Raw genomic sequence first — 19,150 nt, forward strand, 5'->3', positions numbered from 1 at the left:
GTATTAGATGAATGAAGCTATAGAATGTGAATTATTGAATACAGTTTTGTTCAACCAATAGGCATTTGATATACAGAATGGTAAATTTAAATATAAATTAAGTTTTTTCAGTGTTTTGCCCCAGCATATAACGCTGCTGTGGCTCTGTTTTTTTTTCTTCCTTTTTCTTTTTCTTTTTTGTTTTCTTAAATGGTCCCAATGGTTACTAGATTACAACAGTGGTGACATCCTATCCAGAGCCCAACTGGAAGGCGGGACAACCCAACCCATGTCAGGAACATCAGATTGAACTTGTATGCGAAATCCTTCCCCAAATAATGAAACCTGAACACCCCCAGAAGCCATGGGCAAGCAAACATCAGTCTGAGGATTCCTTCGCCTCATCTTCATTGCACTGCGGAGCATCTCCAGATAGCAGTGCAGTTGCTGGATCAGTGGAGTTAGCCTTGGAGCAACAAGAACTTGCTGGGAGAAATCAGATCTTCCAAACTGAACATGCTTGGCAACAGTTGGGTAAGACTACAGCATTGAGTACTGACAGTGTAGCATCAACAATGGCACAGAAAATACCGTCAGTTTTTGGACATACTGAGGAGCACAAATCACCAGGCTCAAGATGCAAAGAAGAAGCTTCTGACAGACCAATAAGCTGTTATCCCTGAGTAACCTGTTACAAGATAAGTCTGGCAAGGTCCTACCAATGCAGGCTTTTCGAAGGTACAGTAGGTGATAGCTCCTTGAATCCTAGAATTAGCATGATCATAGCAGTGCTGAGCACTAGTAATAGTGGCGAGTGAAAAATCAGACAACAAATTCTCTTGGGTAGCGCCACACAGATCTTCAATAACTCTCTCTGAATACCTAGCATCACCGTTTGTGTGAATAATTATCTACAAACATGGCAGAGGTCTAGAACGACCTCAGAGGGAGTGTCCTGAGAGAGAACAAGTACTTTGGATACAAACACTGCTATATATGCCTTCAGGAGTACAGACAAGTGCCAGTTGGGGCTTGTGAGCAAAGACCTCACGTTATGATGAGCTTGACAAGGAGAGGTTTGGCAAAATTCTGTGGTTTTCTTTACCTCAGTGATTGTTGTCCTGATTGTGCCTAGAGGCTTCAGCATTCTTAGTAAGGAGTCCACGTCAGGTGCTTGCACCTCTTGACTATCAACCCTGGTAATGTTTAGCCTCCTCATTAGCTGGGTGGCATCAGGACTTATCGTCGCAATCTTACAAAAAGTAACTTACAAATGAGCACCTCCCTGAGTGATATGTCTGGCTAAGCTATAACAGGAGTCAACTTGAGCTTAAATGCTAGATGGAAGGTCTCATTGACATCAAGCAGATTATAAACGGCCTTAGTGACCCACCTGAGGGTTGGAGAAGAGTTGGTATGTAAGAGGCAACTCTGATATACCTGGCTACAGACAAGACTTTGCCTCTATATTTTTGCCCCATGTACCAAAATGGCACAAATATAAACAGTCCAGGGAGAGAGGCAATATGGCTTAGGGACAACTTCTCCAAGTGTTTAGGCGATTGACCCGAGTCAAGAAGAGTACCCAATTCTTTAACTTCTTGAGCAAATGATAAGAAGATTTCTTCTGCCAGTCTATAGGACACTGCAATTGCTGGATCGCCTTCCCGTGACGGCATATGAGTAGTAGTCTCAGTTGGCAGTTTTGAGAAAGGAATCCCTGGATAAATAGTCTCCAGCTTAAGCTACACCCCTTCTCTAAGATCTCACGGGTATAGGAGTTGCATGACAGTGTTGGGTAGAACGCTTCTTCTGGAGCTCATGACAGTGCAGTATTGAGGCAAGGAGGTTGAAACCATGTATGAATGCTGCTTGAAAATGTAGCACATGGTCACGTTGCAATTTGGCAAAGTCTGCCACGTAGTCAGTAGTGAACATGACATGCGTTGATACAATGTTTAAGGACCCAGTGAGTCCAGATCGGTCATCCGAAGCTGTTGGCAGCCAGTTGTCAGCATTCCACCCAACACTAGGAACATCAGGTAGAATCACACCCTTGTCCTCAAGCAGGCAAGATAATAATTGCTTCAAGTTTGGGCCAACAGATCTGAGGAGCTTAAACCAGTCACATGCGGCTGTGAGGTCTTCAGCCATCTTGCCTAGCTTTCCCTCTGATAGGCCCGTAATTGCTTCTTGGTTTATCTTAACAAATGTTTGTGAGCCTATATAACCCAGCATCGTGGTTCTAGCTAAGTCTCCCCCTTTTAACCCAGCATCATGGTAGGCCTTAGGTTAACTGGTGTCCGGCTCTGTTTCTTTAACCACCCCGTAATGAGAACTTTAATGAGGCCTAAGCTATAGGATGTGCTTTTATTTTTAGACGATATGCCTAGGATAGGTTTTAGTAAAATTTACATTAAACAAAGGTAATTTTTTTTAACCAGTGATGTTACTTTAATATTGAATAAGTAGCTCACTGCGAGAGTTAAATTCTTGTGTTCTTTCATGGAGGAAAATAGCCAACAATTGACACCACTGCTGATCAGTCTCATTTTATATACATTCAGAGGAATTGTTTTGCATACATACCCTTTGGTGCATTTAAAAGTTGGGTTTTCTTTTCCCACTTTCTAAGATGTACTGATTCCTGCCAAGCCTTTAAATGGTTTTGTTATCCTGTGCACTTCATGAGGCCAACCTTACTTTGTAACTAAAAAGTAATCCAGTTTATGTACAACAAGCATGTCAAACTCAAAGGCTAACACAGGCCAAATAAACGAGGCATGCGGCTCGCGGACCGTGGGTTTGACATGCTTGATGTTCACAGAAGTTTGATAGCCTCTGAATAGTTTGATAAGAACAATCAAATTTGCTGGTAACAGTAAAAAAACCCAAGACCTCCTGTGAACTGTTTTCGTCCTTATCTGTCACATTATGTGGATTATATGCCTTTTATGGCCGGCCGCTCATAATATACAGGACTAAGACTTACCCACTGCATCTTTTAGTGCCTTTCTTTTTTCACCGTCATGCTCCTTTTGGCCATTATAGTATATACACATGTAAGATGATGAGTTCAAGGCTAACAAATATATCTTTATAATTTCCTACCTAATATTCTACAGTTCAATCTAAGGCCTTATGCAGAATGGAAATCTATTCTTTTTATCAAGTGGTATCAACTTGAACTTTTAGAGAAATGTAAAGAAACACTATGTTTAACTGTGTAATTGTGGGGGGTTTTAGCCATTAGAATTGAAGCTGACATCAGCCTGCTAACCTATTTGTTTTACTAAAGGAGAAAGATGTTTTCAAAAATATTTTTTGCTGTAGACTGTTTAAAGATAAAAATGAATTCTATAATTTATTACATGAAATAAAATGTTAAAAATCATTAACAGTACATTGTATCATTTCACCTAATCATTGCTACAGATAAAATCTGTAAGTACAGATAAGTAACACAAAACTACTTGCCACTTTTTTAGTCAATATCACCTTGCCTAGATATCTGCAAGAAAAGTCATATTTACAATGAAAATCATGAGTCATAGGGGGTGGGAGTGGTTAGATTTTTTTTTTTTAAAGAGGAAGGAAATGATATTCCAGCAACCTTTTTGTAAAGGATATATTGACTGTAGACAGTTGGGTGCTTAGAAGATAGTCTTTCCTAGAAGAAGCACTTTATCTTTATTTGAAAATAAAATAGATTAGTATCACTTCCTCAGCAGATTTCATTTCTAAATTGTGCTGTTTGAATTTTATAGGAAGTTCTCATTTCATTTGGAGTTAGATTTCTGCACTGGTACATATTAACCATGTGAGCTCACATATTTAACTTCTCTGAATCTTGGTCTCATAAGTGAAATGGGTACAACCTTATAGGATTGAGGACTAAATGAGATGATAGTATATGTAAATGGTTAACTATGAGTGCCTGAAACAGCACTTCCATTAATAACTGCTATAATGCTCTGCACACAGCTATACTACACCAAGTGCTGCTAGATTTTAATTAAAATATATTCATTGTCTAGTTTAGTAGAACTTTTATTTTAGTAGAACATTTTTTGAGAGGGAGTCATCAATGAGTTTTGTCCACTCTCCAGTGGAAATTAAAAAGTATATAGTTGGTTTTAGATGGCCATCTCTTTTTATTTTCAGTTTTGGTTTTTATGAGTGAGTTACCTTTTGTTGTGCATTTATACTTGAGAATATTCTAAAGAAAACAATATTTAAACTGCACTAACTATGCACCTGAAATGTCAGATTACGACCCAGGAGGGATTATAGAAAAAGTTAGTGTTACAGTGACTTCCACATCGGTTGTATTGTCTGACCAAAGTTTTTGGTATAATCAGCAGATCTGCAAGCATGGCAGTAGTTCATTATATTTAGCCCTATTCTCAGAAGACCTTAGTGGAATGATTGATCATGGCTCCCAAATTTACATCTTTAGCAGACCTCCTTCCTGAACTCCACACTTCTGTGAAACTGATCATTTCGTGGATGTCTAACGGACATCTCAACTTCTACATAATTCCTTGATCTTACCCCCCAAACCTGTTGTACCCACAGCCTTCCACACTTGAATTGATCACACTTCTTCCAACTGCTTAGGCCAAAAACCGTGGACTTATCCTCAACTTCTCTCTCACATTCTACATCTAATCCACCAAGAAATCATGTTGGATATACCTTAGAAACGTACCCAGAATCAAACCAGTTCTCCACTCCTCTGTGCTACCAAGCAGGTCTGAACTGCCAGTGTTTCTTGTCTGGGTTACTGCAGTAGCTCCCTCCCCATCTTGCTTTCAAAGGCTACAGGCACTTTCTGCCTCAGAGCCTTGGTTCCAGCTACTCCCTCTGCCTGCAAATATCTCAACCCAGATGCTTGGCCAACTCCTGCCTCTCCTTTATGTTTTTAATCAGTTTCCCTCTTCAATGAGGTCTACCTAAACTACACTTTTTAATACTGTAGTTATCGCCCCCACTTTAACATTGTCTAAAAGTTGTCTTAGGATTGAGAGTGGAGCCAGGCTGGTGTGGCTCAGTGGTTGAGCGTTGACCCAGGAACTAAGAGGTTGCCAGTTTGATTCTGGGTCAGGGCACATGCCCAGGTTGCAGGCTCGATCCCCAGTGTGGGATGTGCAGGAGGCAGCCGTTCAATGATTATCTCTCATCGTTGATGTTTCTATCTCTCTCACCCTCTCCCTTCTTGTTTCTCTAAAATCAATAAAAATATTTTTTTAAAAAAAGATTAAGAGTGGAGCCTCAATATTACTGTGCATAAGAGTCACGTGGCTTCTTGGTAAAATGCAGATTTGAATTCAGTAGGTCTGGGGTGAGGCCTTTCCAGCAAACCCCTGTGTGATACTGTTGGCCCATGGACCACACTGAGGAGCAGAAATCCAGCATACTATGTAATGCGAATATTTCTTAGGTCCTACTGTTTGTCTCCCTCCTCTCTGAAGAACAGAAGCTTCACCAGAGCAGGACCTTAGTTCTGTCCACTCCTGTCCCCAGCACCTAGACACCTGGCACATGACCGACACCCAACTCGGGTGTGAATGGTTCAGTAGGCATTACATATTCATGCAACTATGAAACCCCATCTTGTCTGATTGAAACTGTTCAGTGGTTTTCCACTGCTTTTAGAACAGGGCCCTAAGAATTCTATCCTGTGTGGCCGACACAAAAGGAACTGCTCTGCTCTCCCTTCAAGAAAAGGCCTGCCACCGCTGCAGGGGTGTGCTTGGCTGACAGCCTCCCTGCTCTTGGCTCCTTCAGGGTTGGTCAAAACTCGGTGTTTGAGCCAAAGTCAAGCTCTTGGTCAATTCCGGAGCAGGGTGGTGGTAGAGGGCCCTGGCTTTTTCCACCCGATGCGACTCCTCCAGCAGGCAGGCTCTGCTTCCAGCCCCCTGGGCACTGACTGAACTCTGTGGGTCTGCATCACAGGCTGATGGCTCCCCTGCCCAGCCTGTCCCCCTTTTCTGTTATAGGGCCTTACTTCCCCATAAACCTTTTGTACTCGATATTTTTTTTAGCTTTTAAAAATACTTATTTTTAAATTATAGTCAACATACAATATTATATCAGTTTCAGGTGTATAACACAGTGATTAGGCATTTAAGAGGTGATCACGAGAAATCTAGGATCTATCTGTCACCATACAGAGTTACTGTGATGTTATTGACTGTATTTGCTGTGCTGTACTTGACATCCCATGACTTACTAAAAAGCTGAGTGTTATTCTACACTCCTCCCTCCAAAACATTTGGTCATAGAGGCAGAACGTACTTATAGTTAGAAAGCTGTCAGAAAAACCTCCAAAACAGAGCAAAAACAAACCTCTCCGTGGAGAAGTGAACCGGAAATGTGCCACCCAGAGCTCCTGGAATCCGGTGGGCTAATGAAACGCCCCCTTTGAAGCTGTCCCAGTAAGAAAACAGGCTCTGAGAATGCTGCTCAAGTCAGACTCAGTACAGAGTCATAAGTGGGCCAATGACAAGGCAGGGGCTGGTCGGAAGCAGGCAAGATAAAAAGTTGATCCAGAAAACATGTCACACCTTTTAGGTAAACTTTCTTTGTTGCCCTGTAAAATGCATCTACTTCACCCTGGCTGGTGTGGCTCAGTTGTTTGGAGCGCTTGATTCCTGGTCAGGGCACATACCCAGGTTGTGGGTTCGATCCCTAATCAGGACATATCCAGGAGGCAACTGTTTTCTCTCACATGGGTTTTTTTTTTCTCCCTTCCTGTCTCTCAAATAATTTTTCAAAAAAATCAACCTTTAAAAAAAAGCATCAATTTCTCTTTGTTCCTTCAGTTTCCCCTGCCTGCTGTCACCATGTCCAATTTATCCCCTATTTGTCATTGCCAGTGACTCAGACCATCCAGGGAGAGAGTGGGTGGTGTGGTGTGGTGAGGGGCTGGGCATGGGAGATAGGAGCCTTTTGCACAGCAACCCCTCATAACTTTTCTTGAAGGCTGATAAAAATACTCTTCAGTTTTAATCTGCTAATTAGAAGTAAATGGACCTGTTAACATTAGGAAAGTCAGCATTTTTTTGTTTGCATTTATGATCATTGTCTGTTTTCCATTTATTCCCATCTATTTGCAATAAGTGTATTTTTGAGCCAACTTGGTTTATGCACTTTCCCAGGAAAAAATAAATAAAAACCCACAATGAACCAAGCTGCTTATATAGCCATCCCCACGGAGCCCAGCGCTTCCTAGGCATGAAATTGACTGACGCACACAAAGGCACCAGGTGCGGGGCCACATGCCACTTGCCGCCTTTTTTTCAGTGTGTGTTCATAATCAGTAAATGGCTGTGGATGTTTAAATGGTTCCCTAATACTGATGGAGAGCGGATGCCATTATAACTTGAACTTGTATCGCCACGCAGATGGTGGAAATAAACATCCAATTCTGCACACAGTTTTGTTTGTTTCTCACTGTTGAAAGATGGACTGAGTGTCAGGCCTACACGGTTCCAGCAGGGGGACTCAGGCGGGGCTGGGGCACAGGAGAGCAGGACTACTGTCAGATTCCAGATTGGCTTTTGTGTGGAGAGCCCCCAGGGCAGCCGGCTTCCGGGGGGAGTAGGAGGGGGTTTAGTGTAACCCCACCCCAGAGTTACCAGGCAGCAGCTCCAAATACCTCTTCACACTCAAGATGTACCTCATACTCTTGACCTTCTCTATTACAAAACCATTCTGAACCCAACCATTCCTCCTGGAACTCCCTGCGCCTTGCTCTGCACCTTCCACTTTTCTAGACACCTTGAAAAATGCGGGTGGTTCAGCACAGTGGTGATGGCCCCAGATTCAATGGCACCCTCCTGGCCTCCCCTGCCTGTCCCTAGGATGGCCTCCCTCCTGGGGATCATTAATCTATGTACATTTCCTCAGCACTTTGGGGGACCTTAGTAAATATTTGTTGAAAAAATGAACAACTAACTTGTTCACACTAGAGAAATAACCAATAGGGTTTCACGTTAGCCTATTACAGACATATTTGTTTTAAGTTCAGAATAAAGAGAAATGAATCTGGGCATGTTTAGGGAAGGGAAGTCCTCCTGGCTCCTGAAGATTCCCCTGGAGCAGGGGCGGGGCAGGGATGGGGCATGGAGACTACTCCTTGGGAAGAAGGCCAAGCCTGGGAAGGCTATGAGCCATTTCTCTGGGGCGGTGGCACTGACCCGGAATTTGAATACGTTAGGGGTGATTTCTGTCTTCAGGGCCAAAGAAACTGACATGAGTGGCCAAGACCATGTCTAGCAGGTTTGGTCTGTTTAATTAATGAATTATGCAAAAGCTGGGCAGAACCCCCCCCCCTCCCCCCCAATTGGCTTATTTCCCTTATCCCATCCTCCTTTCTCCGAAGCAAATCATGCGGTATCCTTCCCGTTTCTATAGAGTGCTTTCCGGATTACAAAATGCTTTCACATACATTATCTTGTTTTCATCTTCTGACAGTCCTTGGAGCCAGGCAGGGCGAGATGATGATTGGTGTTTTGCAGTTAAGCCCCTGAGAAGTTGGGTGGCTTAGATGGCTTATCTGGCCTCATTCCAGGGGAAGGATCAGGAATCGTGGTGCTCAGGGCTCTGATGCCGGCCGTGGAGCTTCGTTGGGGTGGGATAGGGAAGCTGTTTTTAAATAAAGGGCCAGGTAGTAAATATTTTAGGCTTTGCAGGCCATGCAGACTCTGTTACAACTACTTAAAAGCAGCCACAGACAGTAGCGTGGATGAATGGGCATGGCTGTGTTCCAATAACACGTTATTTATGGACACTGACATTTGAATTTCATATAATTTTTATGAGTTGTGAACTATTCATTTCCATACGATTTTGTTCCCGATCATTTAAAAGTGTAAAACTTATTCTTAGCTCATAGGTCATACTGTTATCAGGGGAGTTGAGGTATCCCTTTCCCCACTGAGTCCTGGGGGTGGAGTCCTTATGATATCAAGAAAAAGAATTTTCTGAGATGTGCATAGGAGAATGAGTGATTTCTATTTGTGTGGAATTACACACGGGTTTCCAAAGTCCCATTTCCCTTAATCCAGTCCTGGAAGAAGTGTAGTTGGGGCTTCAGTAGAGCTAAAAGCAAGGCCAGAGTCCAGAGTCTCTGTTCCAGGTTGGAGCCGGGTCCAGATCAGCATCAGGCTAGTGACAGTCCACTAGTCCATTATGTGTGGTCCACGGCCATGTGGGCGAATGTAGGGGAGCCAAAGAGTGCACCCCCTACAACAAGAATCCCAAGACAGCCAAGAGCACCAGGAGAAGCCAAGAGAGTGAACGTCTTTGTTCAGGGGATTAAATTGACCCGTTCCCAAGTGTGACTGACAGTAAGCACCTTTGCTAGTCCCCCCAACTTTACTGGGCATGCATCTCTCCTCCCGGTGCTGGACCCCTGGGGAGTGTAAAGTTGTAGCTTCCTGGTGACGCTGCCCAAATGATATGCCTATGATATTTGGCCTTTTCTTTGCTCCTTTCCTGTTCCTTATAACTAGGTTAATTACAACAGTATCAATACAAAAACATGAGGCTGGCTGGAACTTGCTCAGAGGCCATTAGTGCTGGGCTTCTTTGAGAGCTGGTCGCGTTATCAAGTGTGTAACTTGGGGCTGGTTACCTAGCTAAGCCTCAGCGTCTACCAGATGGGAGAGCCATGCTGATTTGTCCCTTCAGGGACTGAGGAGGAAATGCTAGGACTGCACAGTGTCTGGTGTAATGTCTGTTATACAGTCGGCCCTCAGGACATGGGAGGTGCCGTGATTCGATGATGCTAAGTTGGGGGAATAGTGTCTTCTCAAATCCATGGAAAGGGGACTCTGATCTCTTTATTTATTTATTTATTTATTTTTAATATATTTTATTGATTTTTTAACAGAGAGGAAGGGAGAGAGATAGAGAGCTAGAAACATCGATGAGAGAGAAACATCAACCAGCTGCCTCCTGCACACCCCAACTGGGGACGTGCCCGCAACCCAGGTACATGCCCTTGACCGGAATCGAACCCGGGACCCTTCAGTCCGCAGGCCGACGCTCTATCCACTGAGCCAAACCGGTTTCGGCTCTGATCTCTTTAAAACAACCTCAGCCTTTTCCTGCACCTGGTGCTAATGAAAAATTGTGTGTTGAAGGGAAATCTAGACCTGCCTACGGGACAGAAATACTTTTTTTTTTTTTTAGCCAAAGATAAGTCTTTAAAAAATAATAACTTGTCAGGGACAGAAAGGCTCAAACAAAATGAAAATAGGCTGCATGTTTGGCCTGCTGCCAGGATCTCAGGGTAAGCAGTTTCTGCTTTCTGGCCTTAGTTTCCTCATCTGGAAAATGGGGATAATAATCATAGTCTCTACTTCCTAGGACTGAGGAGAAGATGAATAAGATAATGGCTGTTGAGTGCTTAGCAGATTAGGAGCACAATTCAGAGCACATAAAGGACTCCCTGTCTGCACCTCATCACACCTCCCTCCCAGCTCAGGTTCTGAAGAGCCCAGTCAGTGTTGGTGTTAATGGTGATAGCTGGAGTGGGAGCGGGGGGCAGAGGGTAGTCTGTTAGCCAAATATGTACTTTTTATACCTGAGAACAAAGAGACCGTGGACTTTGGAAACTCTACGCTCCTGGTATCCAGAGGGTTCAGCCCAGGCCTGGGGTCACCATCCGTGGGCTCTGGCATCACAGAGGAGGCTGGGATGGTGGCAGGCGGGAGATGCCTGTGAGCACAGAAGGCTGCTGAGGAGCTGAGTCCAGGAAAAAGTCCGAGTCTGTCCGCTCAGCATGTGTGAACCTGGCCTAGATCTGCCAAAACCTGGCTCCCTGCTCTCCCCTTTCAGAAGCAGAAGCTTGTGACTTGGCACCTGTTTCTGGAACCCTCTATAGACCAATCTTCTTGGACGATTCTATACCCTTGAGCCAGGGGGGGAAGGGGAGGATGTGGTGGAGAGGAGAGAGCAGGGAGCGTGGGTCCCAAGAGGCTGTTTGGGGTGTCTGCCTCTCTGGCCTGAAGTTCCCCATCGTCAGCGGGAATGTGCACCTGCCCGGAGGACTGCTGACACTCCCTCTGACCACACCGCAAGGTGACACTGCATCCTGAGGTCGTGGGTGGTGAGCACCGCCACTGGTGAAGCAGGTGAACTGGGCGAATGCCAATGAGGAAGGTCCTTAGCGGTCCCCATTTTGTTGGACAGCCTCACTGGGGCCAGTCGGCCCTTCGGGTTCAGGGTCAGCTCTGGCAGTGATGTGGGGCCTTCTGTATGGAACCCAGGGACGGAGGTGTGGCTGCTTCTGCCTCATCCCTCTCTCCTGAGGCAGCCTCCTACCTTCCAACTCCAACTCATGCAAGCAGTAGTCACAGGCCAGTATAGGCAGGGACGGCACAAGTTACAGGTCAACTGGCCTTCGTGGGACTCCCCAGGGCACAGCTGAAAAGGACGGAAGCCGCTGGACCATTTACCTGTCTGACCGAGATTTACTGAGCACTGGCCAGAGTCTGCTAGTTTCTTCCCAGCTTTCACTGGGAATAATCCATTGGAAGGATTAAATTTCCCAGCTTGCCTTGGAGTTAGGTATAGCCACCTAGTAAGGTCAGGTCAGTGAGATGGAAGCTGAGTTATTGTGTGGGATTGCTGGAAAGTTTCCTAAAAAGAGAAGTAATACGTATGGTTGTGCTCCCTTGGTCCTAACACAGGATTCAGATATGATGGCTGGAGCTCAGGCACCTATGTTAGACCATGAGGAGGGCATGCCAAGCGTGGTGGAGGGGCTGGTAGAAATAGTTTGGGCCTCTGATGACGGCAGCTCCATAAAACTTTCCCCGGTCTGCACACCTCCAAGCATTTTTCACGAGAGGCAGATACACTGCTATTTTTTAAACTGTTGTCATGAGTTCATGTGTCACATACAGCCAAACGCAATCTAAACTGATACAAGTCCCCACTGTGTGCCAGACGTTCTTCTGGTGGTGACAGCAGTGAGGGTGGCGCACACAGTGCCTGCCCTGTACACGCACGGTCCCGTGGAGAGAGAACTACAGAGGAAACAATCCTTCCCGGAAATAATTGGTGCCGTGAAGTGAAGAAGACAAGATAATATTGAATGAGACATGATTCTAAGCCAGCCGTGGGCAAACTACGGCCCGCGGGCCGGATCCAGCCCGTTTGAAATGAATAAAACTAAAAAAAAAAAAAGACCGTACCCTTTTATGTAATGATGTTTACTTTGAATTTATATTAGTTCACACAAACACTCCATCCATGCTTTTGTTCCGGCCCTCCGGTCCAGTTTAAGAACCCATTGTGGCCCTCGAGTCAAAAAGTTTGCCCACCCCTGTTCTAAGCTGTCACATGTTTTAACCCATAGAGTTTTCATGTCAATTCTGTGCCAAAAGGGTTGTTCTTATTCCCATTGTCAGGATGGGGAAAACAGGCATCCCAAATCCAGGACAACCTTCTAAGGGGACTCTGTGGAGGGTCCTAAAAGCTGTGGAATTGCCCAAGGTTTGGAGGTATGGACCAGTGCAAGAGAAACTTGGGACTTTGCTCCAAAAGTCTTCCAAGTTCTCCATTCCACCACCCCCTACGTAGGAAACAGTGGGCCGCTGGCTCTAGGAAGTATCAAGGGATGGTTCATGGATCAGTAAACATAGCAAAGGTTCTTATTAAGGGCCTAGGCTTTTCATACATTGTCATATGTTATCTGGCTTAGTCATCACAACAATCCTGCAAAAGAAATCATTCTTCTACATAGGGGGGTACTGAAATTGAGAACGATGTAAATCAGCCCAGTAGGTGTGGCTCAGTGGTTGAGCATTGACCTATGAACCAGGAAGTCATAGTTCAATCCCACGTCAGGGCACAAGCCTGCGTTGCGGGCTCGATCCCCAGTGTGGGGCATGCAGGAGGCAGCTGATCAATGATTCTCTCTCATCATTGGTATTTCTATCTCTCTCTCCTTCTCCCTTCCTCTCTAAAATCAAAAAACTATATATATATATGATGTTAATATATATAAATATGATGTTAATATATATATATGATGTTATATATATATATATATATATATATATATATATATATATATGATGTTAATAACATGCCTAAGGTCACAGGCAAGTGTTAAGGACATGATGGAAGGCCAGAGCTGCTGTTTTCCTTCCTCTGCCCTATTCCAATCCTCACCCCTTGGTGGGATGGAGAAACCTAGGCTTACACAAGTTTTGGGATCCTTGAGTGACAGCAAATATATGTCAGCAGCTGGCTGGAGTCATTTGAGAATAAGCTCAGCCAGGTTCAAGGACAAATTCTCTAGGAGGGGAGCATTCTCAATGCTCAGCAGGTCTCAGGAGATGCCTGGGGCCCCATGGGTGTTCCACCCAGACACTGCCCAGACCATCTGCCACAGGGGACAGCTGGGCTCCGGGCAGCTGGGAAGATGATTGGAGAACAATTTCCCAGAAAAGAACAATGGAAAATGTGGTATTAGGGGGGAAGGTGGGGAGGGATCTGGAACTAAAGGAAGGATTCGGTTTTCAGTAAGAAGTCTTCCCTCTGGCCTCTCATTCTTCAACTTGCTTTGACTGAGAACAAATCACTTTTTATACATTGAACACATGCTTTATCACCAACAGTTTCTTGGGAACCCCCTCCCCAAGCTCCCCCCTGGCTGTGGCCTTAGAACACAGTGGCAGGGGAGGGCTCTGTGCCCGAGCATTTCCCTGCTTAGAAATGGGAGGTGTGAGCAAGATTCCGTCTCAGCCTGGCTTTGTGCCATTTTGGAGCCGGGCTTTGTTAACAGTATCCTTGTTAACAAGACCCAACCCTCTGAAAACCTCAAGTTTAAAAAAATCTGACTTGATTCTTGGCTTCATTGATCCTACTTTGTATAAATATTCCTCCATGTTTTGCTGCAGGAATATCAATGTTTGTGTCCAGGAGTCTGCCCCATATGGACTATACCCCATAGTAGCCTTCTTAAAATCCCTGACATTCCCAGTGTGGAACTATCTGTTCCTGAGATATCAGATAAGGAACTGTAAATCCATTCCAGAAACATGGCTGAGCATCATTCTTCTCACTCTTCTCTCATTCTTTCTTTGTCTTTCTTCCTTTTTCTCCCCGCTTTGACCTCCCCATTAAAAATAAAACCCCGTTTCTAAACATATCCTGTTTCTTCTTTCCCATCTTAGTTTTTTGGCTCTTTCCCCGCCATGCACACATCCACCTGGTGAGATGTACAGTGGTCCAGGCACACAGCTAGTCATGCAGGAACAGTGGTGACCAGGTGAGTGTGGTCCTGACCTCAATTCAGTCCTGAGAGTTGAGACCAGTGGGGAAGCTGACAAGCAAAGAGACCATCATCAAGCTGTCAAATGGAGTGACCATAGAAGCGTCAGGTGCTATTGATACCATTGTAATGAACCCAATTATGAATAACTGGAAAGAAGCAGAGGGACTGGACAGGACAGGGGGGCGGGGAGAGATAGACACATGCCCAATAAAGTCTGGGTGACATTAGGAAGGTACTCTGTCAGTCACACCTGGGAACAGGTTCACATCTACTCCAGCCACTGCAAGCATGGGAAGGTGTTCCCTCTCCTGGCTCTCTTGTGGCACTTGACTCCTGACCTGCGGGACTCCCACACTCCTGCATCCGCCCACGTGGCACACAGATATGTGGACCCCCCCCACACACATGGACTAATGGACTGCAGGTAGCCTGATGGTACACCACGCCCAGCTCCACCATGGAACGGAAACTCCGGACACTGGCTTTGCTGCTAGCTCTACTGAACCCGCAGCTGCACCTCTTCCAGGACTGGTTTCAGGGAAACGGGACTTTGAAATCCCAGGGATGTAATTCCACACGATGAAAGCTTTCTACCACATCTCATCCTCCCATGGGGCCTCTGGAAATGCTTATTCCAGCAGCACCCAAAGAACCCCACTCGCACTAGCAATGGAGGAAGCCCATCCATGCACACTGACTGTGGGAAGAGTACCTCTCCCAGACTCGGTGGTGGTGGGGCAGGACGGAGCCCAGGTGGGAGCCTTTGAGTGGCTTGACTTCCTCCCAGTTTCACAATCCGCCCACCTGAAGGCACCACAGTAAACATACTAGCACGTTACCTTTGCGGCACCGTCCCCTGACTTCAATTCACCTGCGAGCCACCTCAGCCCCTCCTCTGTAGACCCCTATAGGGCTCGGAGAGGCTTCCTGAGAGGGGCATCTAAGTGCGGAGTGGGAGGACTTCATTAGCCGGCATCTCCTTCTTTCCTCCGTTATTTAGTATCCAGTGTATTCGTCTGCTAGGGCTGCGGTAATCAAGTCCTTAAATTCTGCTTACACAACAGAAATGGACTGAATCCCAGTTCTGGAGGCTGGAGGTCTGAGATCCAGGTATCAGCTGGTTGGTTCCGTGTGAGAGCTGCCTGAGAGACGCTTCAGGCCTCTCTCCCAGCTTCTGCTGCATCACCCTGATCTCTGCCTTCATCTTCACGTCTCCTCATGGCCCTCTCCCCGGGTGTGCCCATGTCTAAATTCCTCTTTTCATAAGGACACCAGTCCTGTTGGATGAGGGCCCACCCTACTCCAGGATGACCTCATCTTACCTGACTACATCTGCATCGACCCTGTTTCCAAATAAGGTCACATTCTGAGATGGTGGGGTGAGGGCTTCAACATATGAATTTGGGGGATGCAATCCAACCTGTGACACCAAGCCTTTCCTTGTGGAGGCTGCTTCCAGGGAAGAGACTGCTGTCACTCCCATCGACCTGCGGCTCCGGAAAGGACTGATGGTGAATGAGAAATGAGGCAGGCAAGGAGCCTGCTGAGCTTTCCGGGTAAAGAACGAGAAGGGGAGCAACGTGCCTATGATGCGCTAAGATGGGCAAGGCAGGGAAGGGGCTCTACACCAGAAACTCAGGAGGTCGGAAACCAGGGCTTGGTGGGAAGGAGGCCAGGCCTCCAGAAATGCAGGGCCCATTAGTGATGCTAGAGCCACCTGAAGAGGCTTTAAAAACAACTATGCATCTGATGCAAAAAATCTTAACCATCCCCCGCCGCCCCCCCCCTCAAATCATCTCCCATAATTCCATCACACCAGAAAGGGCTTTTTAAATCTAAGTTCAGAAAAGTGACAAAATGTGGACAGATCAGTGCAGTGTGGTGGTTCGGGACATGGGATTGAATGCCAGCTCTGCTACGTGTTAGCTGTGCGGCCTCGGATAAATTACTCACACTCTCTGTGCTTCAGTTTCTTCATCGGCATGAGGGGGTGAATAGCTAGATATACTTACTTTACTGAGCTGTTGCAAGAATCACTTGTGAGCGAAGAAGTAAAGCCCTCAGAACAAGACCCAGCATACTGTATGTTCTTCAGTAAACGTAGCTGTTATGAGACAGAATGTGAGCAGGTGAACAGGAGGCCCAGAACACACCTGACTGCATTTACTTTGCCTGTAGCTTCTTCAGAGAGACCTGCCTTTAATCAGCAGTACAGGGTACCCGTGCACTGAATCTTAAGACCAGAAGAATCATGAAAGTATATCAAGCTATTCTAGATGAATGCCATTTCTAAGCCTCAGCTAAATTGCACCCGGGGACACTGAAAAGCTTGTTGATGTGGCCACAGGACTGATGTTGGTGTCCCATAAGGAATCAAGAGATAGGGACGTAGTTGGAGAGAGCCAGAGATGAAGAGCTTTCGAGTTCTTTTGTAAGGAGAAAAGGGGGACTTGTAGAAACTCCAGACTGGTGTGACGATCATCCCTTATAGAATTATTAGACAGTCTGGGCATACATGTAGAAGCAAGGAATGATCACCCAGAACCACCACGGGTTCACTACGAACAAGTCACGCCAACCCCACATTCTCTCTTGTGGGGATGGCTTACTATAAATTTGGAAAGTGCTAAAGACCTGGTGGACCTTGGCCTTGTGAGATATTTATCAGAGACACTCACAATAGCCTTTTGGACAAGAAGGAAAACTAGTATAGTCTGGCTGTACCATACAGGGAAGTCGATTCATCTTTGGTTGTAGCTATAGAATGTTTGAGAGGAAGGTTTTAAGAGCTGAGTCCTGGGCCCAAACATCTCTCTGTTATCTTTTAGAAATAGACAGTGTCCTCCCCAGCACAGGACCTATTAGTCTGCTCCCCCACCCCCACCCCCAAATATAGTGTTAAAGGTTTTTGTTTGTTTGTAGAAGCACCTTAAAACTAACAACAAACATAGGACAGTTTTTTATTTGCATTTTTCTTTAAACTTTCTCTCAATGGTGAAATGTTTCATCAAAATTCAAACAGCTTGATGCTCATTTCACGGTTCATTAATACTAAAGTCCCTGCAGAATCTGGCCGATGAAGAAGGAAGCCACTTGGTCAATAGGCATTCTTTCTTGCTGTTGTTCTTTCAAAATTTTTTTTTTGCTTATTACCAACTGTGTGCCAGGCGCTGTGCTAGACACGAGCAAGTCACAGGTTCAGGAGGAAACTGGAGGTTTTTCAGAACAAGTGCAGGAGGCATTTTCCTGATCGGAGCTGGGGAAGCACTTTAATGAGAGCCTTCCTACCCAGCCATCCTCAAAAGGTTTGCGAGTTTCCCTACCCTTTGTGTTGGGCTTTTATTTTTGAAATAAAAGCTGATCTCAAGGGAGAGGCCATAAAACCAAAATTACAGTCCAGGCATTTTACTTTAAAACCAGGAAGAATGTTCAGAAGGGAACTTCTGAATGATTATGTGTGGCCAAGCTCAGAAAACAAGCAATGGATCCCAGCCCCCGCCCCCATTGCTCCAACAACTAAAAAACAAAAAACCAGACGAGGCGCTCTGGCCAGTCCTTCTCCTGCTCTCGCTGCTGCTGCTGCTGCTGTGTGTGTGTGTGTGTGTGTGTGTGTGTGTGTGTGTGTGTGTCCCTGCAGGGCCAGCTGGTATACCCAGCTGGTATACCCGGTCCCTGTGTGCTTGCACATGGAGTGGAACAGAACATGAATCACTGCGGTGACCAGCCGGGAGCCACCGTGCCCTGGAGTCTCCCACTGCAGCTGCATTTTGCTACTTCCTAGTACTATAAAGCTTGTTTTCTAAAAATGACAGGTCAAATAGAAAAGAGGAGGAGTGTTCTCCTCTTCGCCTAGCCCATCCCCACCCCTCTCTTGTACCCTGGGGATCAGATGGCAGTTCTATCTGTCAGGGAGGGATGAACCCGTGTAGTCCAAGTGGCGGTGTTTAGTCAAACTTAGGGTTACCCTGAACTGCTGGGAGTATGGAGTCATATAGTTTTGTGCAAATGGCTGAAGCTACCTGAGAGAAATAAGAACTGTTTTCTACATGACCTCAGGCTGCCCATCAGGAGGGCCAAGGGAGCTTTAAAAAATTATCAATGCTGGGTCCAACTCCAGACCAAGTGACCCAACTCTCTAGATTTCTGTAGTGTCTTAACATCTTCCCAGGTGTTTCTGAGCCACTGGGGTGGCAAGAGCTTGGGGTTCAACATCAGGGAGATATGGGTTCAAAACTTGATTATACTGCTGCCTTTTGAGGGGGGTCCTTGAGGAAGTTTCTTAAAGGCTTTGAGGTTGTTTCTCAGCTATAAAATGGAGAATAATAGAAGCTACCCTTTGAGGTGGAGAGGGCTAAACAAGACAAAATATGTTAGTGCTTCACTCACAGCAGCAAGTGGTCAATAAATGGTTTGGTTGATGTTATCATCAGGGATTCAATTACCACCAAATGCTTGTGGATACTGGGCTCACATTCTGTCTCAGTGTAGACTCCTCCGTGTTCTGTGGGTTGTGTTTGAAGATACCAGGACCCATCCTTTCTCCCTTCTCTGTTCTGCCCACCGATCTGTGGGCCTCAGTCTCAGTCTCAGCTCTTCTATCCTCTCTCATGTTCATGGCAAGAGGAAAAGAGTTCAGGGTATACTTGGCCCCAGTGGTGTCACATGTCCATCCTTGGCCTATCACTCTACCAGTGAGAGTGTGAGGCTCTGATTGGCTCAGGAATGGGTCACATCATCTACCTCAGAGTCAGTGGGGGAGAGCAAATCGAAGACTATGAGCTGGAGTTGGGGAGAATGTGGTTTCCCCAAGAGGAACCATGGGTAGGTGCTGGGGCAAACGCAGAAGATGCCTGCCTCCCACAATCTGCC

The 19,150-nt window shown here is 45.8% G+C and overlaps 1 protein-coding gene across 1 annotated transcript in view; it reads left to right on the plus strand.

Moving 5' to 3' along the window:
- SEPSECS (Sep (O-phosphoserine) tRNA:Sec (selenocysteine) tRNA synthase) overlaps positions 1 to 3,317 on the plus strand; it is a 37,861-nt gene extending 34,544 nt beyond the window's left edge. Inside the window, exon 13 of the mRNA XM_023757745.1 lies at positions 210 to 3,317. The gene's annotated coding sequence lies outside the window, so the exon portion shown is untranslated. The remainder of the gene's footprint in view (positions 1 to 209) is intronic.
- Positions 3,318 to 19,150: the final 15,833 nt, after the last annotated feature.

The sequence above is a fragment of the Myotis lucifugus genome, unplaced genomic scaffold, assembly GCF_000147115.1.
Source record: "Myotis lucifugus unplaced genomic scaffold, Myoluc2.0 scaffold_112, whole genome shotgun sequence".
NCBI classification, from domain to species: domain Eukaryota; kingdom Metazoa; phylum Chordata; class Mammalia; order Chiroptera; family Vespertilionidae; genus Myotis; species Myotis lucifugus.